General features: G+C 35.4%; 1 long non-coding RNA gene across 1 annotated transcript; it reads right to left on the bottom strand.

Moving 5' to 3' along the window:
* Positions 1-2958: 2958 nt before the first annotated feature.
* LOC136973428 (uncharacterized) lies at positions 2959-3544 on the bottom strand. The gene is made up of 2 exons (XR_010880493.1): positions 3390-3544; positions 2959-3250 (listed from the first exon to the last, which is right to left on the bottom strand). It is a non-coding gene; the product is annotated as an uncharacterized lncRNA (long non-coding RNA).
* Between the last annotated feature and the right edge of the window lie 13413 nt (positions 3545-16957).

Raw genomic sequence — 16957 nt, 5'->3', positions numbered from 1 at the left:
TAACTAGTAACAATAAAAGTCAAGTAAGGATACCTGACCATAATAGAACAAACACGAATATAGCCAATACAATTTTATTCGATTCAAACTATTTTCAAACAACATTTAAAATGAAAATGAAAAACAAAAATCCAAAATAGTCAAAAATCATTGAGTCATTGACTCGATATTGCCCAAAAATCAGAATAAGGCAGGCCAGTCTTCGACTCCATTCGGTGTCTTCATTGTAGGACTTGCACGAAATTTAAAAAAATCGGGCAAACGACCGTCTTCTAACCCCTACGTGTCTTCATTGTAAAAGCTACGCGAAAGGTCAAAAAAGGGTGACTGCCGCGTTTTAGCCCCTACGTATCTTCACTCTAAAACCTAAGCAAAATTTAAATAAAGGGGGAGAATGCCGTCTTCCACCTTCTACTTAACGTCGACTTCGATCTTCGATCTTAAAGTCAAGGAGGGCTGTCTGTTTACAGCTACAGACTTTGCCCTTTAAAAAATAGGAAAGAAGATGAATGTAGAAAAGCATGAGAAAGAAGTATGAAAAAAGGAGGACAGGAAAATGTGAAGAATTAGCATGGGACCCTGAGAGCGCCCGCGTCGGTTTTTATTGAAAACAAAATAACATATACATAATTACATAGATGGATACTTAGCCTTGAAATACAAAGTAAATGACTGGCCCGACACTTATATTATCTCTGGAAAAGTCACTGTCCAAAATAAACACTTCGACGTTGAGAAGATGTTGGCACTTGAGCAACCTCCAATGAGAACCACTAGTCCGGATGTGCAGATATGCCGCCTTTGGCATATTGTTGTTTACTGAAGTAACTGTCAGTAGTTGTATTCTCTCCTCTTTTGTATTTCCCGTTTTTCTTGTTGAAAAACCAGGCAGTTTTTGTCAATTGAATTGTGTTCGTTGTTTTGAAGCTTTCTTCTGACACAGTTGATACATTTTACAGTTTTCTCTTGATCCGTACAGTCGACTGCAGTTTCGTAGTCTACACGAAAGGGACCGAGATATACCATCAGAAATAGTCTCCATCCAGATTGCAATTTCTTTTGAAGCGGCGCTTACCGCCATCCATCATGCAATTCAATGGTCAACTTTCATCCATAACAACCAAAGTATTACTGTCTTTATTGATAGTCAGTCTCTCATAGCAGTAAATCTTTTGTACAACCAATCCTCGAATCTGATATTCACTGAAATACATAGTATGGTTAATTCTTCCTGCAATAAGTACTACATTACCTGGATATCAGCACTGTCGGAAATGACCGTGCTCACTTCCTTGTCTAATCGGCTGCTTCCGATTGTACGATTGTCCTCAGCTGCTGCAAAATGCCTAGTTACTCCATCTGCAAATCTCTAGTTACTCCATTTTGATTTCTTATAAATCAAAATGGAGTAACTAGCGATAGAATCATAATTTACTTACTTATTGAAGTTTACTTATCAAAATTCTTCGGACAACTCTCAAAAACACAGGAGAATACAAAAAAGCGGAAGATTACTTGTTTTCTCCTCCAACAAAACGGCGCCGACAATGGAAACATCCAGTAATGCATTCCAACAATTGGTTACTTTCGACAAATACGTGACACGCGTTACGTCAAAACATTAATGGATTTGAATTATTTCATTTTAAAAATGAAAAATATTCTATTTTCTAATAAATAGAACTATGAAAATGAAATTTACACACGTCAATTGCATTTATTTATTCTAACACTATTTGTATTTTGGAAATTTCAAACCGGAATGTTTATTATAAACGCAGATATGGAATTTCTTTCCTTTTTTTGGATCAAAAGATCTCAAAACCCGGAAATTTGCAAATATCTCGGAGGATCAAATGACACAAGATTCCAATACTTTTCCTTGTTATGTGACACGAAACATAAGTGAAAATAAAACGCATTGTTAACCCACGAGTATTTTACACTATTAGAATGAAAACAACATAAAAAAATTAAAATATAATCGTAGTTTTTGATGTGCCGATAATTTCACTATTTTAAAATAAAAACCGGCTTCGGTAAGACACTACGTGACCCAACTCGTATGTTTTCAGATGTCCTCCGGAGCAGCGGTTGGCAACCTTTCTGACCTCACAGACCACTAAACTCACAATTTTGAATCTCGCGGACCACTTCATGATAGTGGTCCGCGGGATAGTGACTGATTTTTTTAAACAATACAAAATCTGTAGAATAATGATCATAAAAGTTCAATTTTACTATATTAATATGAAACTCGCGTATTTTATTATAACAAATTAATGCGAGCCTAAAGTTCGTTGCTGCTTGTTTGAAAGAAGTTTATGGATTCTTAGCGCTTTTCCACCAAGGACGACAGTCGCACTCACAATATTGTTTATTGTTTATTATTTATTGATAGCAGTCCCTTCGTATTTGGTTTTAGATTCGAATAAAAAACCCCATATAAGTGAAAAAGTAACTAAGCATTTTGCATTTCTTTCGTAATACTTGGCGTAACCTTCTGTTGATCAATGTCCAAATTTCTCCAAGGACCACCCAAATTTTCTCGCGGACCACCGGTTGCCGACCGTTGCTCTGGAGGGTCAACAGAAGAATTGGCGTATCAAAGCTGTCCGGTCCGTTTGCCAGGTGAAATTTTACATTTTTCTTAATTTTTCTGTTAATTTCCCTATTGATTGCATATTTAGATAATATAATATATTATATAGGATGAATAGATAATAGAATATTATATTGCACGTGTAGGCATTTTTATGCATGAAATACAGCTAAATAGGTAACGGAACGGATCAAAGGAAAAGTATGATGTACAGGGGCAAGCCACCACTAATTTGAGATGGAGATGATATACATTAAGTTAAAAATTGTAGGCCGGAATTATTTATTGTGACACGGTCACAATGCCGGGTTGCAATTTTTAATCATATTTTTCAATAAAATATAACTACTTTAACAAAGATTTCAAAAATTTCATTTATATCTATATATATAAATTGCCAATACCAATAAATTGCCATCTGTATTTACAGATACTTACTGAAGATGCTAACATAATATTATATATGGTTGTTCATTATATTCGAGTGTTTCGATAATAACAAACGTGGAATTTATGCTTCAGGACCGAAACAGACGCATAATCCATCTACAACTCCACACTTATTTCCTTTTTGGCCGTTAGCTTTGCAAAATGCTCGACAGTCTTGTGGACTAAGTGGACAATAACGCGCTTCTATCATCGGAACTTCTATTCAGGTAAATATATATTAAGTTAATAATTATAATAACGTTTCAGAAAAGTTTTTGTTTTTTATATAAGTAAAATACAACTAAAATATAAAAATAAGAATTCAACTTTAACGTGCCAATGAATATTATTCACTTACCTAAAGTGCAAAATACAAAAGCTAACAAAAAAAGTACAGCAATGCCTTTCATGATCGAGTGATAAAAGTCACCTTGTTCTATCGATCTGTACAGAAGAAAATTATTGATAGGTAAAATACCTACAACGGATATACAACTTATAAAGCATCATAAATATCTGAACCGTGCCGTGATTTAGCTTGTATTCTCTAAACAAATGCTTGTATTCCTCGCACGTGTTGTTATTGCAACTCTATTTCATAATTTTTCTGTTGCAACTCTGCCGCATCATCTTTTTATATACGTCAGACTTATAAAAAGTTTGACATATGACCTTCCGATTAAGAAACTTCTCCATTTAGTTACTGGCCCATCTCATTATAATCAAAAATATTACATTTTTCTACCCTTGGAGTGACAATCATGCTTTATAATTTTTACTTTTCCGGCTCTATTATACATAACAGAGGGAAAGTATGGCGATCGGTCAAAAAATGACCCCCCCAAGATTTTTACATTTTTGGACTCAGAGGACCTGGAAACGTCGAGAAATGCGAAACAATTCGAGATTTTTCTGTATGTACGGATTTTAGTGTGTGTGTGAATGTGTGTTTGTATTGTGAACGATTTTGTTCACCCTTTTTGAAGCGTAATAAATCCTGTGTTTTTTGTCGAATATTTCTGAAATTTTACAGGGAAATTTGTCTATTAGGGGGATTGATGCTATTAAATTTTGGTGGTTGAAGATCGACGGGATGGGGGGATAAACGGGGTCGTGTGTCAAATCTCGAATAGAGTCGGACTTAAGGACGATTTTACTCGTTATTAGCATTGACAATTTATATAAAATTCATCTGTTGAGATGGTAAATTTAACTGTGTATGTGCCGAGGTGGAAACACGGGTTGAACGTGTTGTGGCGTGAAAAGGACAGCCATTTTGTACCTCCAGGGAGCCAGAGATGTGTTCAGTTCGTTTTTAATAAAGAGTTATTTGTGTTATCTGGTCAGTCGAGTCATTCATAATGCACCATCCCTATCCTGAAAATTAAGCTTTTTCAGGATAGAGGTGGTGTTGAACCTATGTTGTTTGAACCTACTTTATAGAAAAAAATTATATAGTAGAGGTATAGTAGAAAATTTATGGTGTAAAGTCCAGAAGGAAACAACGAATTAGTAAGCCGTACGTTGTTGTTTGATAGAACAACGCATGACTTACTAATTCGAGAAAATAGTTTTACAATAATAAATTATTTTGTATTTGATCTATGTGCGAACATAATATAACTACATCTAACACTTATATTTATTTTAAAAAGAATAAAAATGTAAAATCTTTCAAGTCAGTAATTATATAAAATTGTTTTTAATTTAAATTTTTTTATAAATAGAGAGGAGAAAGCTTAATTGAAGAGAAAAATGCCTGATTTCTGCACTTATTGCAAAAATATTTATAGTTAAAGTCACGTGAAAATTTTGATTTTCCTAGGTGTTTTGTAATTCGCGTCGTATGACGAAATGTTACATTTCGAAGAACTTGCCAATTGATTGCATAATTATATAATTTTACTAATTTATACCGGATCATCGTAATTAAAGTACTTTTATTCAACACTGTTTACATAGATTTTAGCAATCAAATTTGGTATGATGACATTTCAGGACATGTAGACGACATTTTCGTAAAAAAAAATTTAGTAATAAAACTCGCCACTATGGAATTTTTGGCTCTGTAATCCACGTAAAAAGAGCAGAATCGTGCGATTTTTGGTTATGAGAGCACCCAAAAAGTATATCGAGGAAGTATTGGAAGCATTTGGTAGCCGCGAAAGACAGTGTCATAGTGCATGTGAAAAACACCACCGAGATCAATTACGGTCAGCAGTTGAACATGCTGTTCACCGTTCACCACCTTCAGGTTTTATCACATTCATAATACGTCTAGATGACAGATCGGTTAAGATTTCAGCCTATCGCCGTGGAAACCAAGGAAAGAATTCGGATGAGTCGAAAAACCCAGCAATTTTCGGGAGATGGTCCATCCGAGATGTGTCGGACCCCATCCCTCACCACTTTATGAATCTGTCCTAACCCAAATTGGGCTTGATAAAAATGCCGCCGTAGTGTCCATAGGGTGGAAAGAATAAAAAAAAAAAAAAAAAAACAAACTCATTTCAGATCTCTTTATAGCTTAATCTTAAATGTTTATTGTTTGTAGCGCCAAAAATGCCATTGTGGTAAGCTTTGGTACTAATTTTATTTTTACGGAAATGTCGCCATACCAAATTTGTTTGCATTCGAATCGATAAATATATCTGTAAACAGCGTTGGATATTGATACTTTAGTTGTAATCACTCAATATAGTTGTTATAATTATTTTATAACATTCCACGAATATATCATTACTTATTTTAATCTTATGGGAAATTACCAAGTTTCTAGAATTGTTTTTATAGAAAAATGGCAATTCTGTTGAGAATATTTTCTTCGTTTTAAATATTTGTTTGAGGTTCCATTTGTTGTCTTTCTCTCTCAACAGATGGCGACACCTCAAAACATATTACAATATTTATTATTTATGATTATTTTTTACCCAGTTAGTGTTTGATTGGAACGTAATATATTAAAGGGCACTTTTGTATTTTCATAAAATTCAGTGATGCAATTAAAACTTTGTAGACGTTACAATCAAGGCGGGATTAACCATTAGACAAAATAAACACATACTTAGCGTACCAAAAAAAGTTTTCATTCCCTGATTTACCGCGAACAATATAGTGCAAAACTACAAATGGTGCATCCTCGTAAAGGATCTCTCACAACAAATGAAGAAGTATTTGAAAATTGTAGCAATTCTTGTTGAGCGCGGTACTTATACAATTCGAGTTAGATAATTTCATATAAATTCTTATCTATGTTATTCTACAGTCTGTCTATGGAAAGAGTCAACTCGAGAGCAACGTCCATCATGTCCCCGAGAAATTCCTAGGAGTTTTCAGCACGTTCCGATTCGATCCCAGATCCACCGGAGCGTGGGCTGCCACTTTAAATGTAGACCGGATGGCCGAGCGGTTAAATCTTATAATTTTTATAAGACCATTTTTGAAGGCATTTATAAGAATTCTTTGTAAAGCATTACTATTTTTCGATATACAATTAATTATCGAAAACAAAACATCCATAAAAAAGTTAATTTGCAATTGTATTGTTTTAGAACAATTGTAAATGTAACTACTGCTATTTGAAAAAATGTAATTATCTATATATCTATATAAATAATTTCGTCTGTAATTATAAAACATAATAGTAACAATGCGCAGCGGTCGTTTAAAACAATCGTAACTTGGAGAAAAATTTTATTTTATAATGTATACATTAGTAAAATTATATTTAAAACATGAAAATTTCAAAAAAATTGTGACTGATCAGTTTTTCAATCATATAAAATTAGTTAATGTAAGAAAAATATAAAAACTGACCCAATTAACCATATTAAAATGCCCGTGTCGATAGCGTGTTTTCTCTTGTTCTCTCCTAGTTTCAATAAATCTTCCTAGTCGTAACAGGTGCAAATCTGTTTCGAAGTTCCAGTACAACGTCCTCTTTTTCTATTGATGCTTCGACAATGTATATAGCATCTTATTTCAACAGCCGGACAGCCAAATTCGGTTTCCAGCGACATAACCTCTATTACCAAAATTTTATTATTGTAATCAATATATAAAAGTAAATCATTTGAATTTAAATTTATAAACAGATCTATATAAAAAATAATACAAGAGAAATTAAGTAAAATATTAATCGCGACATATTCACTCACCCAAAGTACAAAACACACAGGCTAACAAGAGAAGTACGGCGATGACTTTCATATTTTTGTTTCTTTTCAACGCTTTATATAATAATTATATAAAACAAATGATTTCGTCTCGTTAAAATCTACAGAAAATTATTACAAAGTTATAAAACGTGTAAACTTTCTACAACAAGGCGAAGCCTGAACGACAATGCTTACAATCTACTGACGTTGCTTTAATTGATTTCTACTCGAGCCACTGGGATAAAATTTAAAAATCAATATCAAATTCTATGATCTTGGTTCCTTCACGGAACGGGAGTGGATGTAGATAGCTTATCTCATAGAACATCTGTTTCTTTTTTGCTTTCAATACACGCTACGAAAAGTTTTAACGGATGTTCTAGATTAGTGTTTTCTAGATTTAAAGATAGCCTACATTCTATTAAAATGTGTAAATATAATGGATAAATGTTGGTGGATCCTTACGCATATAATTTGTTTCATAATATCGAAGTTAGGTATTCAAGTACAACGGAAAGTTCACTATAATAATATACCACAAATAAACTCAAGAAACAAAAATCCGATTTCTTTGCCTGTCGTACGATGTTGAATATGTCATCTAAGTCTCTCGTTTGGCCCGATACCAAAATTTCCATGTTACAGAAACCAAACAAGACTATACCCCAATTATCTTGAGCAGTAAACTGATGCTTTTATAGAAAAGTTGGAATTGCATTACGGGTAATCATGTACATAAATGCATCGGTAAATATACCGGTAATTCGATATTTTTACTGGTAAATTCGGTTGAAAAAATAGGTAGAACAGGCTTTTATAATTGAGTGATTCATTCTACAATACTGATCGTAAACATTAAATTTTTAAAACGATTGTTTTCTAGTAACACATTTCTTCTAAGACTTAAAATCTTTACTCCGTAAGCATTGCAATAATACAATATTCTAAAACAATTAGTGCTATGATTTGGATATCTAGATGAGCAATTTTAGTATTTCTATTGTAGTGTTTTTAAGATGAAAATGTGTGAAAGAACATTATTGTTATAATTATTAATTTGACAGCTAACTTAATTTGTTCAGATCTGCAGAAAGGGTTAGTTTTATATGTCACTAGCAGATAAGCCCGGCGTTGATCGGGCAAAAAGTAGCGATAGTGAAGATTTATAGCCAATCCTACCCATTTTCACAGAATGAAAGAATTAGGTCCCCTGTTTCCAGACTAATTAGAGAATATTTAGATGGGTCAAAAAATATGTTCGATTTTCCGCAAAAACGCAAAAAACCGCATCTGCACCTGTAAATCTTGCACGCCGCTTTCTCTTAACACTTCTATTGTTAACACTCCCATTGTTAACACTTCCATTGTTAAGGAATACACTTCTTTCATCCCCACGTGGTACCCTACTAAAACGCAGTTAAAAACAAAAAAATTGCATCTAAAATAGTACAGTAGATGCTGAGTTCTTTAGATTAAGCCTTAATTCTTTCCCTCTCCCCGCGGGGGAGAATTTCCAAAAATTCTTTCTTAGTGTGCATTCTCGTGGCACACCTTATTAAACGCAGTCGAAAATGCAAAAAACCACATCTAAAATAGCACAGTAGAAGCCGAGTTCTTCAGGGTAAGATTTAATCCTCTCCCTCTTCCTTGTGGGGGGAGGAAATTTCGAAAAATCCCTTCTTAGTGTACGTTCTCGTGACGTACCTGTACCCTAACTGTGTACCAAATTTCAACTTTCAACTCCTAACCGTTTGGACTCTGCGCTTATTATTATTATTATTATCAACCCATCTCGATTATATATATAGATTAGTTAAATACAATCTTCAAAATAAGTGTTCTGGAATGTTCCACAATGATCTGGGATTTTCCGGGGTGTTCCCGAACGTTCCAGAACATCCCGGAACATTCTGGAATGTTGTGAAATGCTCTCGAATACTTTCGAATGTTCTGGACTGTTCTAGAAATTTCTAGAGGGCGAAACTTCTAGCCCTTATATCTTCAACAGCACGCCCTTCAGGTGAAAACGGGAACCTTCTTCATGGATGGAGGATAGAGGGCTACCACACCATATAACTCCCTTGATCGTACCGGGACTCGTTTTTGAGTTTTAGCGACACGCACACTGTACACTTACTTTTATGATATATATATATTGATTACGAACATAGTATCATTACCAGACTCCCCTTTCTACTGGCCATCCAGTAGTAATAATTCTTTTTTCTCCTCTCTGTGTTTATATATATCGCAGGGATATGATAAAAGTGGGGATTTGGTCAAATTCCTAAGGGAGATGATCAATTTACTGAAGATGTTAAAATGAAGGTTCGATATTGACATTTCCCTAATTAAATGAATCAAATCTCTAAACTGGTTTCGTGAAATGACAAAGAAACGAATAAACAAAGTAAGAAGTACAGTACTTATATGAAAAGGTAGAGATAATGCCAAGTTTATTTATTTTTTATTGAAACACGTTGTAGATTTGTGGCACCTGGAGTTACAGAGGACGTTATGTTTTTTTACAGGCACATCTATTTGTTTTGCATTGTATCTTGGATTTTTCACAGGAACATTTCTTAAACCCTTGACCTCCGTATAAGGATAATTTTCCAGCAATTTCTCGCATACTTAGCTTTATCGGTGGGACGGTTTCGGTAAATGTGGTTGTAGTAATTTGAAGAGCGTTTCTAGGAAGAAAATCTTTTATAATGCCAGCTGAAGTATCAATTTGGTATAAACCATTTTCTTTTTATCTAATACTCTCCCCGTAATATTATTTCCATATAATGGACCTCTATCTATCTTAGGTACAGTACATCAACCAAAACTGTGGAAATCACTAACACGTCCTTAATTAAATTTCTTCAATGAAAAATCTTCCATTTTTTCAGCTGATATTTTTAGGTATTTTGCGGCATGTTTCCTTTGATCTATAATTTTCTTTTCTTTTTGGCATAAGTAGCATAAAATTTTCCATCTATATCCTTCTTCTCCTACGTTATTTCCACATATTGCGTGTACTGGATTTTTACAAATGTCGCATAAATGGGCACAAGTAGATTCTGTTCCACAAACAACACAATGTAGTTTTACTTCGCTGTCAACTGCTTCTGTTTTTGATTCTATTAAAAAGCTGTTCCAAATCCTCTTCAGCAACAAGCTTCTCAAGCAACTTCTTTGAAATATGAGTAGATTGGAGTCCTGTTTTTGGTTCTGTTCCAAAGAAGGCTTTATAAGATGATCGTTGAATGGTACGATGAAACGAGGAATTATGAAACTGAACAAAGTAACAACCTGTAGCCCAATTATTTGTATCATTGTCAATAAGCCAAGCACGTAACATAGCTTCGACATCTTGATTCGATCGCTCAACAGACCCTTGGCTTGCTGGATGTCTAGGCCTACCATTTACAATTTTACATATTGGCCACAGGGATGTCAATTCTTCTATGAGAGCAACCGTAAACTCACGGCCATTGTCACTTTGCAATACGGTAGACCCCCTATAACACGGTAGATACGTTCCGTGTTATATGAATCCGTGTTGTACGAGTCACTTAAATACATGAGCCAATCACAGCCCGGCACATGTGCAGTTTAGGGCTACGGCTGTTTGAAAGGTTTTATTCCATAAAATTAATCGATTCTAGACGAATTTGACTCAACATTTCCAAATCGCGTATAATTTTTTGGGAATAATCCATATAAACTATGCTATAAACAAAAAATTGTAGGATTACTTACCGAATGTGCACCGTTCAACGACACCATTGCTTAAGCTTGTTTTCGTCGCGGAGCGGCTCGTCGAACGGCGGACGCGTGTTTCCTGATCAGCGAATTTTTCTCAGAAGAATAACTTAACTTTGGAGACATCATTAGATAAAAATATAATTTTTATTAATAAATTAAATTCTTATTAAATTCTTATTCAACGGCCTTAAAAATATAATTTGGTTAATGTTACCTTAGGATCCAAGATGGCGACGAGAGAAATTTTTCCCTACATTGGTACTGCGACGGGGAAAAAATTTTTTCCCTAGAGTCGAGATGTCGACGACATGGGGATTTTTTTTCCTTCTTTCGGTTTCTACCATGCTTTCGATGTGGCCGAGTGTCCTGTAACTTCGAAACGGAGACGGTAATGTATATTTGCGACGGTAGAGGGAGCTTTTTCGTAACTTAGTGCGAGAGTTAAATCGGCGGGAAATACGTAGGGGTGTTACGAACGAATATGCAAATGCATAATCTACGACGTGATTTCTGTTCCTTTCTGGGCAATTTTATGCAAATCGACTAGTTTCCAATTGGAATCGTTTACTGCAGTGTTGCGACGAATTGCGTATTGGAATAATTGCTGTTTTTTTTCTCGTTACGATATTTCGTTTTTTCCCCTCCCACCTCCCCGCGTTTAGTTTATTGCCAATTGTTCGATAATGAGTAGTTTTGCCGATTTGAGTTTCAACGATGAATTTCGGTCGAGTTGCACCACCCGTGATTTCTACAAGTTAATGGAAGACGACTTTTTGGAGCTAGGTTCGCCTCCCCGTATCGATAACGCATTGAAATTTGCTGTAAAATTAGGCATACAGCCGACCGAGTCCGTTTGCATTCTGTGCGATACTAAATGCAAATTATATTATCGGAGTAATAGAGAAAGCTGTTTCTTGCGATGTAGTAAGTGCGGAATGAAGACTTCTGCCTTTGAAGGAACATTTAAAAGTAAATTTGGCCACATTTCTTGGGGTTGCATTCTGTCGTTTATATGGCCAAGTAGTAATAAATCGAACGGAGGAAAACGCCAATCGACCAATAAAAGAGCAGCCGAATCGAAAAGAACAGGGAAGAGAAAGAGCCGCACCAAGCGAAAAGGAAAGTATCGAGGCTGGCAAAACCGAAAAAAGAATGGATCGGAAAGGAAAAAAAAAAGTAGGAAGAAGTAGGCAACCACCATCGAAAAGTGAGTAAAAAAATTCTTTTTTTTTTTGGTTATTTCGGTTAACGTCCACTGAGTCTGCAGAGAAATTCAAGATGGCAGCCGGAAACGCGGCCATCTTGAATCGAGGGAAAAATTTTTCCCCGTCGCAGTCTCCAACGTACAGAAAAATTTTCCCCGTCGCCATGTTGGATCCTAGGGTAACATTAACCTATAATTTTTATGGCCGTTGAATAAGAAATGTTTCTTAGTAGGTCCAGTGCTCGTTTAAACTCAACGGTTTGTACTACAATATCCGCTATTGGTCCAGATTCGACCAATCCTGTCGCGTCACGAGTCGGCGATGAGGTTTTACCGTGTTATACGAGTCTCTTAGCGTGTTATACGAATACGATCGCAATTTTTTCGCCGTGTTATACGAATCCGTGTTATATGAACCCGTGTTATAGGGGGGTCTACTGTATATGAGGATTCCACTACTATTTCCAGAAAGATTTTTAATAGCCCCATTACTATTTCAGCTACTCTTTCCGAAGTCAACGGCCGCAGAAAGCTGAATTTTGTCGCATGATCCTGGTATTGTAATAGCCATTTGTAATTTCTGTTTGACTGCAAGTGAATTAAATCTACTTGGCCACGATGGTTGAAGTCGCAGGACACAATTGGGCAAACGACAATTCCTTTTCTTGGAAATTGTTTTTAGACTGACATATCGTCCACAGTTTCAAACTATACAGCATTTTATCTCTTCCCCCTGTGGCCAGTTGACTGATGAGTTTCCCGAAGTATGTGATAAAGTTCTTCTGCAGGCACTATTTTCCCAACTGGATCGGAGTCAGACTTTCTCTTTAAAATCAAAGACTTTTTAATACCTACTTCCATTAGATCGTATTTTTGTCCGTAGTAATACTGTTTATTTGTCCGTTGAAACTTAAATACTGGTGCTAATTTAAATTGTTCAATAGCCGTAATAGCTTCTTCTATTCTTTCGCAAGTACACAACGGTTTTACTTTATCATGCCGCTCGCTCAAACACGTCCTGATAGTTTCATTGAACTGTTCTTCACACACACATTCGATTTGAGTCTGATTTTGTCCTGTATTCAAAGCCATTATTTTGATAATCGTACAAATTACATGGAAAATAAAATAGAAATGCGCGCGACTATCGTGACGTAATAATTTGTGCAACTGCGTGCGCCAGAGGTCGCCGGCAACTAGCCTGTTGAAGATTGGCGACTAATTACCAAACGCCGTAGTTCTGTTTTTTACCACGAGATGTCACTACTTCGCGACGTCAAGAAGTTACGGTCGGTTGTGACGTCACCGAATCACGTGACGGAACGCAATCGGTGTAAATACACCAGTCAGAATTAATTTATTACAAGCAAACTTTGCTACTGTTCGTTTCTCGAACGTCAAAGTTGTCTTTTGTCTAATATTCAATGTTTATATTGTAGCTTTAAAAGATGACTATTGTTCATTATTTTTATCAAAATATTTAAAATTATACAGTATATTATAAAAGTTATTCTACAGAATATGTAAACTTAAATCCTTCTTAAATTCTTTTAATCTCAAGATTTTCCCGCTGAATTTTCAATCTCTTACTCGAAATTTTTCTTTTCTTTTGTATTGTTTAATAATTCATTGCTTTTTAGAAATAATTTAAACGTTTTATATTAGAAAATTTGCAATATTTTATTTTACAATTAACGTTTATCATTGAAATGTTCCACAAAACCAAACTCAATTTTCTTCATGGGCATCCTCATTTGCTTTTCACGAGATTTTTAAAAACCTAACCCTGGCGAATACCAACAGTTAAGTGTATCTTGTGTAATTTGAGTAAAGTCTTTAGAATTGGTAGTTTAAACCCATCAACAAATTATCATCGTCAGTAAAATATTAGTCTACTTTTTGTAGCCTCATTTAACAGATCTGCAACGATTTATTTAAATGTTAGCTAAGAAAAAAAAAATTATTGGAAATTATACATTTACAACATTTTTATATACACAATCTGTTATTGAATGTTTTCTTTTTGTAGGTATACTGTACATTTGTGAATTGAGTGTAGTCGTGATCCCATGTGCCAGAGCCGCACGAGTACAGTTATAAATTCCATGATTTTTTAGACAGTACCACGCAGTTAACTTTAGTTGGTTCTCAACTCCTCTGTGGTTTTCCATTCGTAGAAATCTGTCAAATACAGTACCCAATAATATTTTTATTTTTTTTTTACTACTGAATGAGTTGTTAATATTCACGAAAACAATTATTTCAAGATATATTAATTCAATACAGCATTTTTAAAATTTTAGAACAGAATTTACTTACCCTTCATATTTTTGAATTCCAGCTTCACCATTTCGCAGGCAAATCCAATGTACGGGTACAGAACTTTCTCCAAATGTTCTCGTAACCGAAGGAAAGTAGAAAATCCTCAGGAAAGTGAAGTCTCACGACAGAATATAGATTTTTTTTCCACCGGGATTTGCTATGTTCTAATCTTACATGCTTGTTAGTAAGATTTCCTTTTGAGGACAAGTGCTTATCTCAATAACAACAAGTATTTTCTGATATACTCAATGCAATATTCTCCATAACGATTTCTTAGCAACGTAGCAGAAATACTTCAAAGCCAATTATCGATGATAAAGTATGGTTTTTAACGTAGTGTTGCAACGAATAGTATATTCGGCCAGGAGCGTGACCGAATAGCCGAATATTCGGCCAAACTATTCGGCTTGATTAACGAACGTACGAAAATTGCCGCGCAAACAGCATTATGGCAAGGAGCCTGTTCTCTATTGGCTCGCTGTCACTACGCTTCGCCAATCGCGTTAATTCTTGACAGATGTAGCGGACAGACAAGAGCGTCATGGCAGTATGTGATAAATGATATCAAATGTGGATAACAACGAAATGATCTACGCGTGTAAATAACGGAAAAAGAACAGAGACGGACCGCCAAGTGAAAATGTGAAAATAAATATGAAATTGAGTCGATAACATAATCGAACGAGTCGAGGCAGCATACTGGCGCGAAATTCGCGGCTGTTAATGCCAAACACTTGTTCTCGTAGACTTCGGAAAGCTAAATGCTTGTAATGAAAGTCACTTAGCGTGCACGGGCGAAAGCCTGGGGCCGTTCGGGCTACCAAGCTGTCTCGAATCTGTGAAATCATAACTGTGACTTATACCGACGTCCTCTCTGTCTCTTTTCTTCGTTATCACCAGGCTATGAGTCACGCAATTGTAAAATGGAAAATCTACGACGGAAAAGTGACGAATCGAAAGTATCGTGCGCGCACGTTATGATGTATGCATAGGCATACGTGGACTAGAGCGATAGAGGAAAGAGAAAGAGAAGAGCAAAGACAAGCGCTTAAAAAAAGGATAAGCAGGGTCAGATCCTCAGATGTGCGACGATTCTCCAACGAATAGGTGTGTACGTGTGCTGATCTGTACCAGAACCAGATGGTAGCGAAGCACTTAAAACAACAATAGGTGCAGGTGTAAGTGCAAATGTGCAAGCGCCAACATTCTGTTCGATTTCTCTTCTCTGCTGCTATCACTTTAGCTACTACTTTTAAGCAAAACTGCTGCGAAAGTACCTAATTACAATTTTCAATCGTTATTTAAAATTATTGAAGTGTGGTATACTTGTAATTATTTTCTTATTTAGTGTTGTATGAATTTTCTTAAAATTTCAATAATAAAATCAACATGAAAGTCACTATTACAAACAAAAAACAGTCTGCGCGTTTCCTGAAGATTTTAGGTTGCTTTAATTAGATTGTTTTGCAACTCATCGACTCAAATGAAAATAATATAGATACATACCTTTAGTGCTAAAAAAAGTTTCTAATATCCATTTTAGATTGCTATTGTTACGGTATTCCGGTCCAAAAATTAAATAAACGAGCGAAAAACGTTAACGGATTTATTAAAACACTTACAAGATACAATAGAATTAAATACAGCACTTATTATTTTAAAACGACGTAAGAAATCCAGTATTGCACATGGACGTAAAGACGTTTCAAATAAATCTCGAATTTGAGCTTGTTGTTCAGAACATACCGCGGTATGTTCTGAACAAACTCAAATGCGTCATTCACTTAACTCGCACTGATTGTAGTGCTTAAATAGGGAACAGAAGGTGGTAGAACTTTCCTGCTAAATATGAACCTCGAACATTCTATAATCTTTGAGTCTTACCACGGACCAATCAAACCTTGAGCCAGGGTGGGGCACCCTGCCCCACTGTGGCTACGCCCATGGTCTGTGTTTTTGATTTGTCCAAAAACAGTAGCAATAGTGCCAACATAAAACGACATTTTGAGACGAAACAAAATCATTGCTGAAGAATTCTGTTGTGAAAAAAAATATCGATAAATTATATAAGAGAGAGAGAGAGGAAAAAAAACTTAATCAAAACAACGTAACGAAAAATGTAAACAACGAATCTCGGGACGACGTCACCGCGCGTTAAACGACCTGTTAATGTTCAATCCAAAGGTAGAACTCTGACACACGCACTCATAAAGAGGTATAAGTTTGACACAAGTATTCAAAGAAAAAATTTGAACTTAGGAAAACAATTTCAGAAAAAGGGAAAAATTGGAGAGATAGAAAAATATCACGTGATCGTTAGAATTCCAAAATGACATCAATTGCAAACAACGGATTAAATTATGAGTGCAGGTGTTGTGGTTCTATCAACAATCTTGGAGCATAGTCGACAAAGGGTGTCAAATAGACACCTCGAATCGGACCTTTCCCGCGACCCGACATGGTCTCGTTTTGCGCTTGAAAACAAAG

Source organism: Centruroides vittatus, unplaced genomic scaffold (genome assembly GCF_030686945.1).
Source record: "Centruroides vittatus isolate TY-2023 unplaced genomic scaffold, ASM3068694v2 contig_3170, whole genome shotgun sequence".
Classification (NCBI taxonomy): Eukaryota; Metazoa; Arthropoda; class Arachnida; order Scorpiones; family Buthidae; genus Centruroides; species Centruroides vittatus.
The sequence above is the reverse complement of the archived record's forward strand: the minus strand, read 5'-3'. Positions and strand labels throughout refer to the sequence as shown.